The following is a 21,829-nucleotide window of genomic DNA, read 5'->3' as shown; positions in this document are numbered from 1 at the left end:
ACTGTCAAGTCAGCAGTCTTCCCCATGATTGTGTAGCCTATAGAACTAGACTGAAAGACCATTTAAAGGCCTTTGCAGGTGGTTTGAGTTAATTAGCTGATTAGAGTGTGGTACCAGGTGCCATCAATTTTGAACCTTTTCACAAAATTCTAATTTTCTGATATGATGAATTTGAGATTTTCATTTGTTGTCATTTGTAATCATCAAAATTAAACGAAATAAACATTTGAAATATATGAGTTTGTATGTAATGTATGAATTTAATATACAAGTTTCACTTTTTAAATGGAATTACTGAAATCAATCTACTTTTTCATGATATTCTAATTTTATGACCAGCACCTGTAAGTCTGACTGCTCCACCGCTGCTGAAGAGCCAAAGCTGCAGGTTTAACTTCCTGCAACAGGTGGAGCTGAAGCTGCTATATCTAATGGAACGTATCTGGCACAGTTGACAGCTGACAAGACTGAAATCTGCTTGTGATCATAATGATTAGCAACAAACATCTTTGGGTGGTACAACGGAGCAGCGGTTAGCACTGTCGCCTCTCAGCAGGAAGGCTGCAGGCCTTCATGTGTGAAGTTTGCATGTTCTCCTCGTGCACACGTGGGTTTTCTCAGATCGAAAACATTCTTGTAAGGCAATTGGTAACTTGTTCCGAGCTGAGAGCGGGAGTGTGAATGGTTGCTTGTCTCTATGTGTCCCTGTGGTGGACCTGCGACCTGTCCAGGGTGCCCCCTGCCTCTTCCACAATGATCACTGGAGATAGGCAGCAGCTCCTCCTTGACCCGAGTAAAAGAAAATGGCTGGCTGGACGGAGGAAACATCTGGCACCTTGGTCTGAAATTCTCTATGTTGATGTGAATTTAAAGACACATTAAACCCTTTTTTATTGCACTCTTGATACTTCCACCCACTGCCCCCTCCCCCTCACACAGACACACACCCCCTCCACTCTCACCCCCCTACACACACACACACACAATACTATTCACTCTGGCCTTTTCTTTTTGATTCATGACAGTGTGTGACCTGATGAGTCAGAGCTTCAGTAAGACATGAAGTGAGTTAGTAAACTCCTTTTCTGCTCTGTGGCATTTCAGCGCTGAAAACTACAACATGGGTCTCTGCTTACCTTTACATAACGGACTGAAATGTGGTGTATGATGCAAAACAAATTGTACTAAAGGCCTTGTATTCCTTAAAGGAATACATATTGCCCGCTGCCTTTCGTGCCAGAGTTTTAGACTGAGATCACCTTAGGACGAGAAATTATGAACTTATATACATTTTGGTCAACCCTTGTTAATGACGTTATGCACAATATTGTGAGATTTGGCACTGAGAGTATGTTGTGAATGACTCTCAGCTACGAACACACTAAATTTTAGCTCAACATCTGCAAAATTTGCTGGATTATAATCATTTTTGTGTTTTGCAAGGTGGGTGGTTATGGCAGCCATTTTGAATTGGGTTGGCTCCAATAGTTATCAGTTGTAGATCTACCTCCAATAATTACTTTCTCTAAGTTTTATTAAATTCCTTTTATTAAAATCTGTCCAGTAGTTCATGAGATATTTTGCTGACAAACAACCAGAGTCAACTCCAAGAGATAATTACGATGTTTTAAACAAAACAAAACTTGCTCAGTTTGTGAGTAGTGGGAATGTTGGGGATGACTCTCAACTACTACCACTCCTACATTAAGTTTAATATCTATAAAATTGACCAAGATATAATCATTTTTGTATTTGCTAAGATCAATTAGCTGTAGTGGCCATCTTGAACTGGGTTGCTCCCAAAAGTTAATGTGTTGTTGATATACATCTAATGATTATTTTCTCTAGGTTTCAATCAAATCTGTTCAGTGCTTCAAGAGATATTTTTCTGACAGACTGGCACATGCACACACATGCAAACGTTGGCAAAAGCATTATCGCTTGTGGCAAAAACGTTTCTGATCATTTTGGCATTGGGAAATAAAAACACATGTAAATAATAAGATAATTATGTCCCTTGGATCTGGTTAGTACTTTCAAGTTTAATCTTGCACAATTTCATCAAAGCACTGTAAAAAAAAAAAAAAAAAGAATGAAACTTGTGCTTTTAACACCACCTTCCATGCATGGAAATCCACCTGTGATAGGAGTTTCATTAGTGTGCATTATCTCATAGGCTAAAAATGCAACACTTTACTTTATGAAAACAGATTTTATAGACAAAAAAAAATGATGCAAAAATAAATTGATTAATGATACAGTGGCTATGAAAAGTATTCACCCACTTGGATGTTTTATGTTTTCATTGCTGTCATAAATCAATTTTAGTCAACATAAATTGACTTAATTGAAGTAATTCAATGTCAAAGTGAAATCAAGTCTCTACAGATACCAGCTACCTAAAAAAAATAATTCGCAAAGTAAAATAAATGACCCTCCCTTTAAAATAACTGTCCTAATTCAACTCAGAGAAAAAGATTATTGAAAAGTGGAAGGGAATGGATCCAAAGGCCCTGAATATCCCCAGGAGTTCTGTTAAATCCATCATCAGGAGATGGAAGGAATATAGGATGTGTAAATCTACGAAGAGCAGGCCATCCTCACAAACTGAGTGACTGGAAAGAAGGAGAATAGAGAGACCACCAAGACACCTGGGAGCTCTCTGAAGGAGCTCATCAAGTTGCCTGTCATAGGCATGTCCATCGTATCTCAAGAGCACTAGAGCTGAATTTTTGACAGAAAAACTCCATAGAAAATGTCCAGGTCTAAAAGCTATGATTATAAAATGATAAATGTAGTGCCAAAGTGGGTACAGAGCATGCCAAGCCGAATACGATGTGGGTGTGCTGGACAAAAAAATCATGTGCACAGCCAAGAATGCAGTTTTGCAAGCTGTGGTTTTCAAAAACTGGCCATTCAAAATGCTGCTACATGACTAGCTGGTTGCAAGCACTAAAAGTCAGTGAAAATGCAACTGAAAATTTGCCCATTTTCTCAAAATTTTCCTGCAATTTTGAGACTCCAACAGATGCAACACAGTGAGATGCCACCTTCAGCTCACCTGCAATCACTTCCAGCCTACTTACTCCAGGCATTTTGCTTGTTTGATGTTCCAACACACTGTTTGTTGTCCCATGTCCTTGGTTCTTGTTGTCATTATGTTCTTTTGATTTTCAATTATTTACTTGCTGCCTTGTCCACCATTTTGTTTCTCAGTAATAATTTTTTTATTTTTTTATTTTGCGTCCTCAGTGTTTAGAGTATAAACTTTGGGGTTTTCATACCACAACCTCGTGGCAACAGAGCAGAAAAACATTGATGACATTCAAACCTACCAGTCTGATTTACCTCAAAAGTCCATTAAATGACTGATTTAGGTTGTAGATAACTCCAACTTGTCATTAAGTTTGTTAAAGTGAAATAACAAACAGGTGCAAAACAAGACTGGACTGCACATTCAGCTGTGACTTTCTTCAAGAGTTGAGAGATATCTAGTTTTAAGTCGACCAAAGTGCTGTACTGGAGAGTCAAATGAAAGCTAAAATAAATAATTTGAATTATATTTACTTTTAAGGTGAGGTTTTATGGTGGAGATGAGGATCAGACAAACAAAAAGAGAGAAAAAAAGATGCTCTGAGTGATCCTGTTGACAGAATTTTCATGTATTTCCAGCCAACACTGCCAACAGCAGCCTTCCACTCTACGTCAGTCAGAGCCCGCTGCACTGAGATCAGGCCTGACCCTTCACACAACATGACCTGCCACTGAGACCAACATTTTCAAGCTTTTCACTCTTCTTTTGATGGACATACACAAGAACATTCTTGGTTCTAGCGGGCTGACATTGTGACCTGCAGGCGCAGCTGCACTGATTTAACAACCAACTAATCAAAAGTGACAGGTTTTAAGAACTTACAACTGTTTGGACAGGCAGTAAATTTTAAAAACTGGAGAAAAGGCAAATGAGAAATTTGTTTCCGTAGAGACATAGACCAATTTCTCAGGAGAAGAGTGAGCACTAAATAATTTATGAGAAAGGTTCCTGGAGCTTTTCTAAACCTTTTTTTTTTTTTAGATCAGCTGTACATTTTATCAAAGTCTTGCATGTAATATTTTTTAAACCTGCAGGTGAGCCAAGCTGTACTTAAAATCAACACACATTTGTTATCATGGAATGGGATAAAAGGAGGAAAAATCTTTTGAAAGCTTGCTACAGTTTGATCTGATTTGTTCTTACACGTTCAAACAAGGAGAAACACAAACATTAATAGAATTTTCAAAAGTTATGTGCGATATTCTAGCTCCATAAAAGTGAACGTACATGCTACTAAAAGCTGAATTTACTATATTTGTACTTGATTTTCTTTTATGCTGGTCTCGATTTTCTTCAACACATAAAGTTAGAACATTGTCTTCACAAAAACACGATTCTGTCATGTCTGTGGCTGCAGCTTTAGCCCACATGCTGAACACACCCAGGAGACCAAGTAGATGAAACAAAAATGTTTATTTAATCAATGCAGATTAAAGGGCAGGCAAACTGGCTTCTCTGGAATAGTGCTGTCCACTGAGAGGGAGAGAGAGTCTGTATTAATTTATAGTTAGAGATGGTGTGACTGAACTTTAAGAGCAACAGCTTACAGAGTAATGGAGGTTGTTTGCCTAGGAGGGGTGACGGGGTCTGGAGTGAATGTCCTGTAGGACCGTAGGAGTCTGTAGAGGCGAGGTCTCCAGGTGGCGGTGGAGGGTGAGCAGGGTTCGGTATGGAGGTAGCGTTCCGGCGTGGTATCTCTTAGCGAGAGGTAGTCCTTTCCCAGAACCTAACTCTGATCTGGAAACCAGCACAGTGCTCAAGGTCCAAGAGAGTAACCTGGAACAAAGCATAAACTTATGAACAAGGCTTAGATCCTAAACACTGGTCAAAACTAGAACACGGCGTGAACAAGGCACAGGTACTAAATCTTGGTCAGGTAGGTAACACACGTACACAACATGTTAACACTCTGACATTGAAGTGCTGGCAGACGACTCCCTTTAAACCTCCCTGATGAGCACCTGATGAGGAACACCTGCTGCAGCAACCACCTGGAAGAACCCACGCCATCTACTAAAGAAAATATGAAAGCAGCAGGCAAAACACACCAAAATATTCCAAAACCCCGACAGATTCCAAACTGTTGCTGACTCTTACAAAAGCTTCACTTGACTTACCGTTGCTATTTAAAATGATCATGTCTTTGTTGTTTCTTCCTGACTACTAAGGTTAATTCTGTAAAATAAATAAGTAAATATATCAGTTTTGAGTCATTTTCAATGCAAGGTTGTTTTTTAACAATGCAAGCATTCTAAACTTGTTTTGGAATTAACATGACTGCTTCCTTGAAGAAGCTTTCTGTGATAAGAACAAGTAAATAAACACTATCAAGCATACAAGCTCAATTCTGAATGCTATAATTACACTAAGGCCCAGATTCATCAGCAGATTGTGCATCTTTTGCAAGCACAAATAACGATTTTGTTCATCCGTCTGATTCTCAAAGTTCTCGCAACGTGAGATTGATTTGCACTTCTAACTACGCTGCCAACCAAACAGCATCTCTCTCTGCACCAGCACAATTCGCCCATATTTAAACTAGGTGGTAGAGGAAAGTAGGATCATAATCATGTAAAGTACTGCCAGAGGAAAAGAACTCCAGCTCTGTTAGCACGACATGCAGTTTGCATATAATATTTACCATCTCTGAAAAAACTGGTGGTATTTGCATCAACAAAGAAAAAAAAAAAACTGCGGAAGAGGAGCAATTTGCTGCACTGCTGCATTCTCTAAAACAAGGCAGGCATGTCAGGAAAGGTACAATTTATACCATGATTCAATGTCAAATGTTGCTGCTTCTCTAAATAATTAAAAAAAAAACATATAAAATATAAGTTTTGTTTGTTTTTTTATTTATTACATCAAAAAGTAAGAGAATGCAGTGATTGTCAAGCAAGCACAAAATGTCCGTTAAGGATTTAGGAACACCAGCCTTAATGTAATTCCATAGAGTAGAGCAGCGACTCAACTCTACAGAGGAAACTCATTTAAACAGCTTGTATCCTTCTGGTCATGATCTATATCTCATGATATCTCATGATTGTAGGTGAGGGTTGGAACGTAGATGGGCCCACAAATTCAGACCTTCGCTTTTGGGCTCAGCTCCTTCTTCACCAGGTCAGACTGGAGCAGCACCCCCGATTACTGACCCTCCTCGTCTCCTCTCCCCACATACATCTCAGAGTACTGAATGAAAGTTGTATGTTTGGAGGGGTTTCTGTGAAGGGGAATACATATTTAATGACCTCTGCAACTGTGTCTTTAAAGCCTCCCCTCTTAACCTCTCCAGGGATAGACTGAGTGCTAAGAAGGGACATTACCCTTCCTATCACTCTGTCCATAACAAAACAAAAGCGGTGGCTGTAGAGGGGTGGTATGTGTGTGTGTGGGTTTGTGTTTCAGGAGGGGTCTTGTTGCAATTCATGCATTTGCCTGTTTTACAACTGAGGCTTCAGCAGCAGTCAGGACCAGAAAGTGCAAGCGCATACGTCCAGGCTAAATTAGATTAGTAGAGCGCCTATATTTATTTATTTAATTATGTGCCTTTCAACAACTGATTAGTCTCCCATGGCCCTCGGAGTTTCATGCTAGACTTAGCATTTCAATTCAGCACACATCTAGCTTTATCCTGGAGCCAAATAAGTGTCTGTCTCCTGTGGGAGTTTCGGCCCACAAGAGCGCAACCACTTCTGAGCGTGGTGGAGGGGTGCGCAAGGATGACGGCAGGGGAGGCGAAGAAAGAGAGAGGGGAGGGGGGACATTGTGCACACACTTGCGAAGATGAAAAATGACAATGAGTGATCGCCGTGAGGGGGGAAGAGATCTTCCAGCAGACAAACTCAACGACACATAATGCCGTTCCTTTTTTTTCCCCGTGAGCTCCACACACAGACACACACGCTGCTGGAGAGGCAGCGAGGGCTCCTTTCTTCTGCTGCTGTTCTTCACAACATGGGCCCCAGAAGCAGCATCAACAGCCCAGAAACTGAGAAGGCTGAGGGTGGCTGTTTGTGGGAGGAAAACACCTTACCAGTACATCTTAATGACAGGTGACAAATGAGCTTCAAGTTCAGCTTGGTTATTCCCTGTTCATAAATCAGGACAAACTGCAGACAGGGGTGAATGTAAGAAGATTGGTTTACTCACTGCTCCAGAACAAACCCAAATGACACCAATGAAGCAAGCAATCTAGATCACAGATGTAGAAGAGGGGGTGTATGTAAAATTCTGCCTGTAAGCACTCTGTCACACCAACAGTAGCTCACCTTTTATGACCCACAGAGTGCAAACACACTGTACAACCATTTAATTGTTCTAATCGTTGTAGCAAATTACAGCTATTATCATGATTTTAGCTCAACAACTATTTTCCTTTAATCATTTGTATGATTAACTTTTGGAGTCAACCCCATTTAAGATGGCTACCACAGCTAAACAACCTTAGCAAAGACAAAAACACTAATATCTCAGGTATTTTTTTACAAATATTGTGCTAAAATTTGGTGTGGTAGGAGCTGAGGATCATCTCCGACACATACTATCATTGAATGTACATCTACAACTGATTAACTTTTGAAACCGCCCCAATTTAGGATGGCCACCACAGCTGATCAATATTAGCCAACACAACAATGGGTATAACTCAGATAATTTTAAAGATATTGAGCTACAGTTTGGTGTGGTGGTAGCTGAAAGCCATCCTCAACACATATTCTTTGTGCTAACAGATCATATGAGGTTGAGCAAAACATTTACAAGGTTTGACCAAAATGTCATTTCTCACTATAAGATGATCCTAGCCTAAAACTCTGACATGGAAGGTGGCAGGTCATGCACATTAATTTAAGGAATGCAAGGCCTTTAATGTTTTAGTTCTCCCAGAAGAATCTGGATCACACAGCTTTCTAATGTGCTAAGACCTAACTGCATTTAAATAATAATCAAGAGAAAAAGCTTTTGATTCAAGGTCTTTTCATTTGGTCATCTATCCTCTCGCAGTCCCATTTTTACACTTCTCCTGTCCTCTTTCAGCAGGCTATGTTGAATGAGATGGATGCTTTTTGCCGGACTTTCCATTTGCCAGTGAGTCTGGCACAGGACTAATTACCTGTCTCTATGATCAATTACCTGATTACTCACCAGAGACGCACAAGATGTCTGAGGAACAGAGGCTGGGCCTGCATGTGCTGCTGCAAGAACGGGATTGCAGCCCTGCAGGCGCACAGAAAAAGGATCATACAGTGGATAGAACTTTATATTAGGCATGTATGCAGAGTCCTTCTAGATACCGCTTTCCTTTGAATTATCACACAAACACAATAGATCACAATGGTTTTAATGTTCTCAATGAAACTGTGCCACTTTGAGAGTCAAATTCACACTGATGATAGTCAGCCTGTATGAACACAAGAAGCACTAAACTGCCTTTTTTACAATGAGAAAAGTTTGCCCAACAATATAAGAGTAAAGGCCTAGCATTCCTTCAAGGAATGCATATCACCTGCAGCCTGTCATGTCAGAGGTCCAAACTAAAATCATGTTGTGATGAGAAGTGATGGCGTTATAGCCATTTATGATCAAATCTTGTAATTGACGTTACACTCAATCTTATGTGATATTCCTAAATCTGGATAGTGTAGTAGGGCTCAAAGTATGTGTTGGCAAAGACTCTCAGCTACTACAACATCCAACTGTAGCTCAGTATCTATAAAACTGACCTAAGTATAGCCATTTTTGTGATAGATAATGTTGTTTAGCTGTGACAGGCATAGCTGACTCTGAATAGTTTGTGGCAAAATTTTAAATAGCATAACATTTGACATAAAAGGCAATATCACCTTTCTTCTCAACATTAGATGATCTTAATTGAAAACTCTGGGATGAAATTTGCGTTCCTTTAAGGAATGTTAGGCCTTTAATTTAAAATGATTTTACAAACAAACCCAATCATTCCTCAGACATATTATACAGTTTAACAAGTCAGTCCTGCAGACAAAGCTCTGCTCAGGGGGCAGTCACAGTTATGAATAGCTCTGGTTAGTACACACAGAAAGGGAAAATCTTGATGTTAATGATCTTTTTCATGAGAGGCGGGCCAAGTAGCACAGAAACACAAAAACTATTGTACAGCCAGTTCTTCTCATCTAGCAGATGCCACATTAACATAATTTAGCCTGCTTGGATTCCTTCATCTCCACACAATTATGACTTCCCATTTTAAGCTTGTACACAAGTCAATAAATCCACGGAAATGAGTCACAGCCACTCTGACTGACTCATAGATATGTAGAAATTATGATCCGGGGGTTCTCCTATTTCTCACTATGCAAGAAGCAATTGACCTTTTCCAGTCCCTGCATGTGTCAGTGCAAACAACAACAAAGCAGCAGCTTGGCAAAAAGGCGCCGTGGTCCAGTACAGCCCATCATCATTCAGGTTACGCAGATGGGTAAATCACAGAGGAATTCAGTGCACAACGAGAAAAGATGCTTGCAGTAATGTCAAGAATATCAAAAAATGGTGGAGTCAAAGGTTTTTATTAAAGTGATGTGAGAGATTCCTGAGATGTCTTGGAGCGAGCTGAAACTATAAGACACATTCTTTACTTCAGGGAGGGGAATCAGCAGCAAACAGGTTGCTGGTTAAACTCAGATTCGCTGTGAAGACTGCCAGGGTTGAAAAGTGAATAAATAATGCCATTCTGTCTCTCAGAAAATATGCCCAATGTGCATCAAAGTATGGCTTCAAACACAAGGATTTAGATCAGGAATGGAGAGGCAGCCTCCTAGGCTGCAGATAACTCTGACATCCTTCCCTCTGATGACTCTGAAGTGTCTGGATCTGGCACAGTACAGTGGGTTGCAAAGTATTCATCCCTCTTGGAAAACCTTTTATTTTGTTACCTTACAACTTGGAATTTAATTGGGGTTTTAATTAGATTGAAAGCAATGGAGCTCTGAAAAAACTTTACATTCACAAAGATAAATGAGGAAAAATTTGTTTTAGAATATTAAAATAAGATAAAACTGAAAAGTGTTGTGTGTATTCACCCAGCTTTGCTTTGAAGCCCCAACCATTGCCTATAGAGACCACAAAACAAATGAGACTCACCTGTGAGTAATCCAAGTGATCTAAACCTGTCAAATCTTGTACACCTGTTCTGATGGCCCCCAGCATCAACAGCAGAGCAACACCTCTAAGAAGTAAAGTCTACCACCAAGCAAGACACACCATGAAGACCAAGGAACTCTCTTCACAGGTCAGAGACAGAGCTGTGGAGAAGTCCAAATTAGGTTTGGGTTATAAAAAAAATATTCCAAATGCCTTAACATTCTACAGAGGACTATTAAACCCATTGTTAGGAGATGGAAGGATGATGCCATTATCCTAAGAACACCATTCCTACAGTGATGGTGGTGGCAGCATTATGCCCTGGGGATGTTTCATCTACAGGGACTGGGAAACTGGTCAGATTTAAAAGAAAGACGGATGGAACATAATACAGAAAAACTCTAGAGAGAAACCCAGTTGGCTCCTCCTAAGATGTGAGTGTGGGACGGCGGTCCACCTTTCAGCAGGACAGTGATCCTAAACACTTTGCTGAAACAACACTCCACTGGTTTAAGGAGAACCAGTTAAATGTCCTGGAATGGTCCAGTTAAAGCCCAGACCTCAGTCCAACTGAGGATCTCTGGTTTGATTTAAAGATTATTGGACACAAGCAGTTGGACTGGAGCTGTTTGGTCTTGAATGGACGGAGAGCCCAGTGGTTAGATGGATCAAGATCACAGAGATGGACCTGAAGGGTCTTGTGCTGTAAATGCTGCAAAACATGCCTCTACACATGTTCGTTTATATGAGTTTATAACTTATAGTAACTTTTAAAACAGGATTTTTCTCCATATTCATTTTCATTGATCAGTGCTTTTGTAGAATTATTACTTAAAAAAACAAACAAATTTAAAAATCGATTTAAATTCCACGTTATAAGGCAGCAAAAGAGAAAAAACACCAAGAGGGAAGAATACTTGTTGCCCACTGTATTTCTTAGCTTATATAGAAGTCACATTAAAGAGCCATGTTACATGAAGCCTTTCACAATTTTGAAGCCTTATGAGTGTGAGGTTACCATTAATGTTCACTACAGCTTCATTACTAACCAGTTTACCTTTCTGTACATTTGCAGACAGCTCTCTTGATCAGATGACACAGAAACGCCCTCAGAGGACAGTTTCTGGATGTTAGCTACAGTTTCAGTTCACTTCCTTTCCTGGCAGCACTGTATATTTTTCTAAATGTGAGCCTTTTTTCTGCAGTTTGAAGTGGTTTGAGGTTTGCTTTCATGTCAAACTCTGCACTGCATCTCAGCCAGCTCGCTTTTCCTTTCCTGTCTCCACACACACTCCAACAAGCAGCCTCGCTTTGAAAGTGAAGTTTGCATCTGATAATCATCGGGGTAGGTGGTAGTCCTAATAGATGCTGTATCAACGCTCAGAGTGAGTCACGACAGTTCAGCAGTGAAGGTGGAGATGCTCAATTATTCAGGGATGTGGAGGGGCATGAGGGTGATGGTGAGGGGGTGAAGGTGGAGGCTTGGCGCCTGTTTCACTACACACCTCGTGCCTTTGGGAGCTTTCTGCCTGCTTTGATTCTTGACACTGTGAGATGCCAAAGAAAACCTCCTCATTAGAAGAGTGAACGAGAGGAGGGGTCGGGAGTGAAGGGGGGCTGAGGAAAAAAGGGAGCAGAAAGAGAGAGTGATGCCTACACAGAGGGTGCAGACAGGCAGAGACAAGAAGAGGTGAAAAAGCCCACCTTCTAATTCTGTGCATCTCACTGATCAGAGCACTAAGAGTGATTAAATTACCACAGACCTCCTCCATGGAGAGAAGAGACTGAAGCTCAAAATTCACTTTATCTGAACACTGGCTAGGGTTTGCACAGATTTAGAGTTGTTTGTTTAAATGCAATAATGTACAGCTACTACCTGCCTGTAAGTTGGAAAATGTTCACAGCCAAATATTTTAACCCGTCTGTGGCCTTTGGGTCAAATTGACCTGAAGTTACAAGGGCTTCTCTTTCTCAGTTCTCAGGGTTAAGGTCTCAGTTCCTTAAATGTACTTGAGGCAAAAGGATGTTTCCAGCATTAAGGAGGCACTACAGCACCGTAATTTAGATATTTGACCTTGAAGTTTCTTGCTTTTTTTACTCAGCTTTCAAAAATGATCCTCCAGCTCCATCTGCTTGTCCAAATGTGGTCACTTTTTTCTAAAAAAAAAAAAATACTGCCCTGGTACCAATTTACCAATGATACTAATCATAAGCTATCCTATGAAAACCATCCATCCAACCATCCATCCATCCATCCATCCATCCATCCATCCATCCATCCATCCATCCATCCATCCATCCATCCATCCATCCATCCATCCATCCATCCATTATTTAACACTTGTTCCAGGGTCGGCTCACTGGGGCAGCAGTTTGAGCAGGCAGACATCTTTTTCCACAGCCACTTCTTCCAGGTCTTTGAGGAGGATTCCCAGGCCAGAGATATAATCTTTCCAGTGTGTCCTGGTTCTTCCCCGGGGTCTCCTCCCAGTTGGACATGCCCAGAACACCTCCCTAGAGAGGTGTCCAGTTAGCATTCTTACCAGATGCCCAAACCACCTCAACTGGCTCCCCTCGATGTGGAGGAACAGCGACTCTGCTCTGAGTTCCAACTGTAAAACTGAACTTCTTACTCTATCTTTAAGAAAGAGCCCAGCTACCCTGTGGAGAAAACTCATTTCGACTGCATGTATTTGAGATCTTATTATTTTGGACAAAGTCTGTGACCATAGCTGAGGGTAGGATTGTAGATTAACCAGTAAACACAGAGCTTTGCCTGGCACCTCAGCTTCCATGTCAGTACAACGGATCGGTACAGAGTATGCAATACTGCGGAAACCGCACCAATCCGTTTGTCAAGACTGTGCTCCATTCTTTCCTCACTCGTGAACAAAACCCAGAGATACTTAAACTCCTCCACTTGAGGCAGCACCTAACTGCCAACCCACAGAAAGCCGTCTACTCTTTTTCCGACTGAGGACCATGGTCTCAGATTTGGAGATGCTGATCTTCATCCCAGCTGCTTCACACTCAGCTGTGAACTGCTCCAGTGAGAGCTGGAGATCATGGCACGATGAGGCCAACAGGAGCACATCATCTGCAAATAGCAATAACAGAATCCTAAGGCAACCAAAACAGACCCCTTCCTTTCCCTGGCTGCACTGAAACACAGACAACGAGCAGTCCGACTCTCACCCTGAAGAGGTCTGACTTACTGCTGCCAATGTGAACTAGACTCTCACACCATTTGTATAGAGACTGAATGGCCTGTAGCAGCAGAACCCCAATCCTATATTCACAAAACACCTCCCACAGGGTACCCCGAGGACCATAGGCAAATGCCTTCTCCAAGTCCACACAATACATGTAGACTTGTTGGGCAAACTCCCATGCCGCCTCAAAGACCCTAGCAAGTGTAAAGAACTGGTTCAGTGTACGAGGGCTGGGGCGGAATCTGTATTGTTCCCCATGAATTTGAGGTTTGACCAACAACCAGACTCTCTTCTCCAGCACCCCTGAATAGACCTTACCAGGGAGGCTAAAGAGTGTAACCCCTCTGCAATTGAAACACACTGTTTTGAGGATGGCCACCATGAGAGGCACCAGCAATCTTGTGGCCACAGCTCAGGGCAGCCTTCACTCCCAGTCCATCTTCAGTCTGTTGTCATGAGCTTTATTCACTGTCAGGTTGTTCCTCCATGTGTCCTCGAGTTCTATTTTGTATTTGTTTGCTGCCACACCAGCTTTTTATTTATTCAATCTTCTAAATTTTTCAATGCTCCTTTGTATGTAATTTGTGGCACAGCAGACAATGACCCTAATGAACACCAAATTTTGTCACAACCAGTGTTCTGGTGAACTGCCAGGTAGCCACTCCCCTCTGCCAGTCCCCTTTTGCTGCACCTTTCTGCAGCTCTTCTCTGCCTGTTAATGAGGAGGACCAGGTGGACTCAATCTCCTAGCAGTCAGAGAGTGCAGGTACTTTTGGTGTGACTGACCTGTCAGTCCTGTTTGAACCAACATGGAGCAAGCTGGTAGCATGCAAATGCAGAACTGTGCAAAAGTCTTCTATAAACTGTGAAGGACAGCAGGTAAGCCTCATAATGCTGTTGCCCATTTACTGAATCTTATTGGAGCAGCACATGGACTCTGATTGATTGATTGTTTTATTGAATAGTTTTGGGTTTATTTAAGTTAATCTAGTAAGAAAGAAAAAAATACACTTGGTGTTTATTGCGTAAAGTAGAAAGTTAAAAAAGAATTAGACTAAAATATTTTTTAAAAAAAAGAAAAAAAATGTGTTGATAAATATGCTAATTTATTTACTGATGTTGAATTTTACTATTAAATATTTGCTATTTATTATACTTTTGGAGTAATTAGTTTAAAGGCATGGAAATTTGTTTATTTCACAATGTATTTATCTTGTTAATTTCACAATGTAATAGATGTGTTTCTGTTTCTTTTGAGGTTTTTCACCTATGTGGCTATGGGGACCATCATATAAAAACAAAGATTGATTGACTAAATTGAAGCTTCTTTGAGTGAAATCCAGTTAAAAGTTCCATTGTAGATACTGTCCCTTTCAAGTGGGGAGTTGCACAGTAAAGAAAACCTGATAAAACTTGACAACCAGAGTTCTGCATTTCTGGTTTGTGGTTGATACGATACATATCTTAATACACTGCCAACGGTCTGTTTAAATTAGGATACATGATCAGCACAAAAAATGTTTAGAAATGATACAATTCAGCCTTTAATCACAATTGATGTAATTCATTGAGTTGTTATTCAACCTAATGAAATTCAATGTATTACTCTACAACAAAGCAAAAACTTTTTTTTTGGTTGTATTTTTCTTTTTTTTTTTGCTATTTTTTACTACCTAATAAGAATATCTGCTCATAAACAAGTCTTGCTTTAAAACACAATGCAGCAGATGTTTTACACCCATTTTAATAACTCAGAAGTCAGGAGGCAATAGATTTTCAATTTTATAAATAATAAAGAATGAGTTAACCTTTTTTTTAGGGATAGTATAGTTGATCCATTAATGTGAAGCAGTTGCAAAACATTGGTCAAACTTTTTAACTTTTTTTTTTACAAGTACCTACTCCTTTTTTACTTAAATCAAGAAGCTTTTTTATCTGCCACTGAAAGAAGTCTAGGTAATATAAGACTAATACAGGAATCCAGCAGCAGTTTTAAATTTTTTGTCCTCACAATAATTTAAAATTGCTCCTTCAAAACAACAACAACCAAAAACAGAAGCTCAAAAGTAGGGCAGGCTGCAGGTGAACAAAGCAAAGGGTGATGTATAGATGATGGTACAAGCTAGGAAAAAATTCATATAAGTCAAAGTGTTTGCAAACAGTAGGATAAAAAAACAGAATAAAAAAGGCTGAACGTTACCAGAAGAGGAATAGGTGAAGATGGCAGGTACATATAGAGGGAAGCTGATTGTAAAGTGGAAAACATTAAGATGGCAGGCACTTAATGAGAAGCAGTAAGAAGAACTGCAGACATTTATTTGATGGAGGAACTGAAACATGAAGTTCAGTAGAATAATATTTTATTGCTGATGAAGCTTCCCAACAGAGCAAAATGATCCAGAAGTATCTCAGCTTCATCTAAGACAAGAACTGATTAAATCCTTCTAATTTTGACAGAAGCTGCATCAGTGCTTATAAAATGAGATGAGATGAGATTAGATTAGATGAGATAAGATAATACTTTATTATCCAGAAAGAAACCGAGTTGTTGCCTCCATTCACCTAAAAAACATGATAGAAATTAACAAACATACAATAAAAGACAACTACTCCACAAGTATAAAAAACAAAACACAAGGAACTAGTAAAAGCACAAAACATACTGAAAACGTAAATTAGCAAATCAGCAGTTATTACATGAAAGTTTTTATTAAGTAGTTATTACACACAGTAGTTATTGCTCTAAAAACAACTCATAGAAATAAAAGGTATAAACCTAAACAGCAGTGAGGTGCACTTTTAATCTGCAGCCCCACTCTCCTCCCTGATGTCTGTGATAATAGAGAACAGAAAGCTTGAATTAAAAAGCAGATGTTTTTGCACCACACTCTCCCTCAGGTGCACACACCCACCTCCTCCCTTCATTTCCCAACCCTTCAGACAGACGAGTTATGCAGCCTGATGGCCCGTGCAGCGAAGGATTTTTTAAGTCTCTCAGTGGAGCAGCTCAGCGTCAGCAGCCTTCCACTGAATGCACTCCTCTGTTGTGTGAAGGCAGTGTGGAGAGGGTGACTGGCATCCAATACCGTTGGTCTTTCCTGTGTTGAGCTGCAGTTGGTTCCTGTGACACCAGGTTCCTGTACTCTCCCTCTTCACCACCCCTGATGCACGACACAGTAGCAGTGGCATCTGAGAACTTCTGCATGTGACAGAGCTGTGAGTTGTAAAAGAACTCTGCTGTGTACAGGGTGAACAGGAGGGGGGAAAACACAGTGCCCTGAGGTGCTCCCATACTGCTGGTGACTGTGGTGGAAACACTGCCCCCCCCATCCTGACAAACTGTGGTCTGCCAGTCAGGTCGCCAGTGGTCCAAGCCACAAATTGTGGGTCAGCACACATGCTGCTCAGTTGATCTTGGAGTATGTGTTGTGAATGACCCTCAGCTAGTACCACAGCAAATTTTAGCACAATGGCTCTAAAAATTGGTTGAATTTTGGATTTTGGATTTTTGAAGTCAGCCTTCTTGAAATGGGATGGCTCCAGATGTTAATAAGTACATCCAGTGTTAATTTTCTAAAAGTTTCACCCAAAACCGTCCAGTGGTTTCATGAGATATTTTGCTAACAGACAGATAAAGTTGCTTTCAAATAGTTACGAGCAAAATTTTAAACACAGATCTTGTGCAATCTGTTAGCACTCGGAATGTGTGGTGGGATAACTCTAAGCTACTACAACACCAAATTTCAGCTCAAAATCTGTAAACTTGACTGTGTTTCAGCCAGTTCATGTCTGTCAAAGTCAGTTGGTTGTGGCAGCCATCTTGAATCAAGTTGACTCCAAAAAGATATCATTTGTAGATGTACATCCAATATTTACTCTCTGTAAGTTTAATTAAAATTTGTCCAGTGGGTCATGAGATATTTTGGATACAAACAGACACACACAGTTACAGGCAAAAACATAATTGTTTACCTTCGTCTTTCGACTACAGGTTCTGATAACTGTGGTTGAGTGTGAAATGTTTGCATGAAGTATCTAAATCAGTGTTTCTAGAGCAGACTCGCCTCACAGATCAATATACAGTAGGTGTGTTTGGTTCCTTATGCAGCACAGTTGTGGGTTTCCTTCATGTACTGACATCTTCCAATAAGGTCAAGTAAAAAACTAAGAAAAATAATATTTTTCACATGGGTTGTAGTACAGCATTTAAAGTCTAAGTTGCACTAAACAAGTGTAGGAAATGGAACAGTGAGTGGGTGTTGTTTTTATGTCTTATGGGGTCTAATATGAAGAGGGGGTGAGACTGATTACACAAGCAGCAGCACAAGCATACCCCCTTGGTACTGTTGGTTATGCCTGATTATTTAACAGGAGCAACTGGCAGTGGTTGACATGGTTTCATGGGCTTTGTACAGCGCACACTCCTCAATTATAGATGGGAAAAGTGACACTGTGACAGCTGTAGCTCTCAGGGGGTTGGAGAGGGAGGCAAAGTGAGGGACAAAGGATGCAAGGAATGATTCTTTCCTCCTCGAGCAGAAAGATATGAGATTGTCTTCGACGTATATGTCACACACACATATGTGCATATATACATAGACGTTCTCCTTGTTCATGTTAAATTAAATGTGGGGTGGAGGTAACGAGGAAATTATTCACAATCCTTGACATGCTTTAAATCAGATTATACTCTCCCCCCTGCCTCATCGGGCCCAGTCGAAAGACATGGACCAATCCATTTCTTGCTAAGGGCGCACTTCTCCACACACACACACACATGCAGTGAGAAGTATAGAAAAGCTCATCTGCATACATCTCAGTTAGAGACAGTGGAGTGAGGAGAGGCAAATTATCCACAGCTTTTCCTATGTGTGGATGCAAAGTGGGCTTAGATCTGATGCCATCTTGTAGAATCATTACATCCAATCCTGGAGGAAGCCAGGGGTGGGGTGTGTGTGTGTGCATGTCTGTGTGTGTGTGTGAATGTGTAAGGGAGGAGGCAAAAGAGCACGGTTGTCTAATGAAATGCATATTAAGCAGTGGAGCGGCAGGGAAGCAGAGAGAACGGGAGAAGGGTGGGTGAGAAAGACATCACTGGCTCCATCCCACTCCCCCTTTTTTCATGCCATCACATACCTCCACAGAGGAAACAGAGGAGCCATTGTTTAGCATTAAGGGCTCTTATACACTGAGAGAGACATCCTTGCTGGTGCACCCTACAATTATGTGATAATGAGGTCCATGTATTTCACATGTCAGAGCTGGCAGCAGGGACAGTGCAGGGGTGGCACGACACAGTGTCAAACCTCAGGCACTATATCTCCCGAAGTAAATTTAGAATATACAGCTGCAGCCATCATACGTGTTATCCTACTTAATATAAAGGGAGCTTTTCAGCGGTGACCTTGCAGGAGACCTTAACACGTATGATCTATGGTAATGAATGTAAATTGAGACCACTGATTGCATAAATAAAAGCTTAATATCTGTGTTTAGAGATGCATGCCTGTGTGTATGTGCAGATTTGATGTGCTGGGTCAAACAGCCTGCAGCAGCTTAGGTTAAGGCCCCACAGCGTGAGACGGGATGGGCCAGGTCTCAGAGGCAAAAATATTCAGCCTGTACAAACAGAACCTGGAGGAAAAAAAAAATCACTCACACACAGACACTAACAGGGGGTTGAAATGAAGCACAAAGGAGAAGAGGCAAACATATACACTTGTGTGGTTTGTTTATTCAATCCCACATGTGTGTGTGTATGCGTGAGTGTGTGCCAGTGTATTTCCATGAGACTGAACACAAAGGTGCATGTATGTACGAGGTGTTAAACAAGCCAGCCAACTAATGCTGTCACTGCATTGCTGCTACAGCTGAAGTACTTTATGTGCAAATGTTCACTTTAGCAGGCTTTAGCAGACCTCGCAGCATCACTAAACGCTGCATACTTTAACAGGATGTTATAATCTGTGGGTTTGTTGAGTTTTTTTTATTAAGAGTGCCAATGCAGGAGAATTGAAGCGCTATTATTGCTAATCTGTTAAAAAAAATTGTCATGATCTCAAAGCACAGCATTGAAATAAAAAAATGCAAATTGTACATCAGAACATACACCTCAATTGGGAATGGTGTGTTCTGACTATTAGTAGTTATACTTTGTACAATAAAGACAAAATTAGCAAAACACAAAACAAAAAAAAAACAGTTGTTATTAATGGGGTTTTGGTAAAACATATGAGAAAACCCAACTCTCTTTGGAGCTCTATAGCTCAGACATACTTCACAGTAAAAACATCACTAAAGTTTTCATGAGTGTTTGATCTGTTCAGTTGGCTTTAGTTGGTTTGATAAACCATGCACCTTGTGATACCTCATCATTGTTAAGTTGGCTTTAGTTGGTTTGATAAACCATGCACCTTGTGATACCTCATCATTGTTAAGTTAAGTGTGTGATCCCCGGTCTTTTATTCATCATACAAAAGTCTGCTGAAACTAGTCTGTTAGTGTGTACTCCGGGTCTTTTCAAGGTCTGTAAAGACTCTAAAGGTTGTGTAGTGTCTTTGGGGATGGTCCGTTTCTTTTCCAACGTAGCAGTGCCTCAGTTCAATAAACGACGACTATAAAAAAACCTTGTTTGTGCTCTACAGCACAGGTGTCAAACTCCATTCCTCGAGGGCCACACTCCTGCATGTTTTAGATGTGTTCTTGCTTTAAAACACCTGCTTTAAATGGATGACTTGTGGACGTGCTGCTAGAGAACCTGATGATTTGGTGAGGAGGTAATTAAACCATTTGAATCAGGTGTGTTGGAGCAGAAAAACCTAAAACTTCCAGGACAGCGACCCTCGAGGCCTGGAGTTTGACAACCCTGCTCTACAGAATGAATGGGCACAAATTCCCCACAAACACGCTTCAAAATCTTATGGAAAGCTTTCCATAAGAAGAAGAGTGGAATCTACTATTGCTGTAAAAAAAAGTCCCTGTTGATGTGATGTTCGTGTAGTGTACCTTGCTAGAGAAACCCATGCCACACAGAGGGAGAACATGCATGTTCTTGTCTTAGAATATAGTATGCAAATACACAGAAATAAGTTTTACAAACTGGAACACGAACCATCCTCCAAGTCACCGTTTTCCAGGGTCAGGAGTATCCCTCAGGCTTTGTCCCTGAGGAGAGTAGAGGAGGGACAACACTCACCTAAACATCCGCCACCACAGCTAAGGTCCAAGGCAACGACAACAACTGCGACAGGAAAAAAAGAAATGCTATGGGAAAGAGGGAGAAAATGTAATAAACAGACATACTAGGAAGGGAAAGATGTATAAAGATGTTTGCCCTTATTGTGAGCAGTAAAAAAGATGAAAGACTGCCAGTGAACGTCCTGAAATAACTACAGACTCTTATGGAGTGTGAGAGGGAAACAGATGCTGACAGATGAGGGTTTTATGTCCTGAAGGGAGAGATTCAATAAGTGTGTTATGATCCCTCAAGATATTTACAGTCTGGAAATTTGGAGGAGAAATTAAGGATGTAATATCCCATTGTTATATTTCATAACAACTGTTTTATAAGTCTGGCATTAAAGCTGCTGTTTTAAAGCTGGTTATTGTTTTTTTCCAATTAAATTAGTATGTAATTCTCTGTGTTAAAGCTACAGCATATTTCAGCAAGATTTTCATTTGGTGAACTATTGTTTACCAGTTATAATCAAAGAAATCTGCAGAAGAGGTTATAGCATGTAAACATTGTTTTTTTTAAATCTGTAAATGAGAATTGGGGGTTTAAAAACCAATAACTGCCAAGTAAAGTCTCCAAATGAAATGTCTTGCTTGTGGCAGCAAAATCACTCGGGACGTGTTAGTCCCGACTTAAATTCCCAAATAAGTTAAATTTAAAAGTAGCCACCATTTCATTCTTAAATGTGCAAAGTTTCTTATCACTTGTGATGGCAGAAGTTTGCAGAATGTGTGTATATAAGTCATATTCAAATGCCCACCATTCCTTGAAAGAATGTTTATCACCTGCTAGTGCTGGGCGATATGAAAAAAATCCTTTATCACGATAACGATATATATTACAATATACCCCAATTATGTACGTTGTCAGTTATTCTCTAAAAAAAAAGAAAAAAATAATCTAATTTCTTACCTTTTTCAAGCTTTATTTCAAAGTGACATTTAACTAAACTTTCACAAATAAGATATATATGTATCTGTTACGACGTAACAGTATCAAATGACAACAGACTCCATTATCTTCGGCCGGCTATAGTTTCACTTTTCGCAACTTTCCCGGCTCTTTTACAACTTGTTTGATCTTGCATTTTTTGGATTGTTAAATATTCTTTTTCGTGGTTCTTCTTTAAGTGATAGAAGAGGTTTGTTGTGTTGGCGTCAGATAAGAAAACAGTCTCAT

General features: G+C 40.4%; 1 long non-coding RNA gene across 1 annotated transcript in view; it reads left to right on the top strand.

Moving 5' to 3' along the window:
• The first annotated feature begins 14,116 nt into the window (after positions 1-14,116).
• Positions 14,117-21,829, top strand: part of LOC112451250 — a 16,777-nt gene continuing 9,064 nt past the window's right edge. Inside the window, exon 1 of the long non-coding RNA XR_003040039.2 lies at positions 14,117-14,295. This is a non-coding gene — a long non-coding RNA (uncharacterized LOC112451250). The remainder of the gene's footprint in view (positions 14,296-21,829) is intronic.

This window comes from Kryptolebias marmoratus, linkage group LG13 (assembly GCF_001649575.2).
Source record: "Kryptolebias marmoratus isolate JLee-2015 linkage group LG13, ASM164957v2, whole genome shotgun sequence".
In the NCBI taxonomy this organism is placed as follows: Eukaryota; Metazoa; Chordata; class Actinopteri; order Cyprinodontiformes; family Rivulidae; genus Kryptolebias; species Kryptolebias marmoratus.
Note: the sequence above shows the minus strand (reverse complement) of the source record. Positions and strands in the feature narration are given on the sequence as shown.